Source organism: Penaeus vannamei, chromosome 2 (genome assembly GCF_042767895.1).
Source record: "Penaeus vannamei isolate JL-2024 chromosome 2, ASM4276789v1, whole genome shotgun sequence".
In the NCBI taxonomy this organism is placed as follows: domain Eukaryota; kingdom Metazoa; phylum Arthropoda; class Malacostraca; order Decapoda; family Penaeidae; genus Penaeus; species Penaeus vannamei.
Genome location: NC_091550.1, coordinates 15,688,719 through 15,689,144, shown reverse-complemented (window position 1 = coordinate 15,689,144; position 426 = coordinate 15,688,719).

Here is a 426-nt window from a genome sequence, read left to right as displayed (position 1 = left end):
ATGAGTGCGTGTGTGGGAGGGTGTGTGTGTTGGGGGGAAGGATGTGTGTGTGTGTGTGTGTGTTTGGGGGGATGAGTGCGTGTGTGGGAGGGTGTGTGTGTGTGTGCTTGTGTGTGTGTATGTTTGTGTGTGTTGGAGACGGGAAGAGTGTGTGTTTGTGTGTGTTGGGGGGAAGGATGTGTGTGTGTTTGGAGGGGGGATGAGTGTGTGTATAGTGAACATGACCTTCGTTGGCCCCACACGACCCTTTTCCGCCCAAGGTCACTTCCCATGCAAGAATTCGGATGCTGGCAGCACAGTAAAGGACAGTACGTATTATGGTCCCAGATGATCGTGTGACCTCTTCGCCCGTTTGTATGACACGCCGAATAACAACAGTGGCGGTCTGCTTGTGCAAACAAGTGGTTACCTCAAGCGGCATTGGGA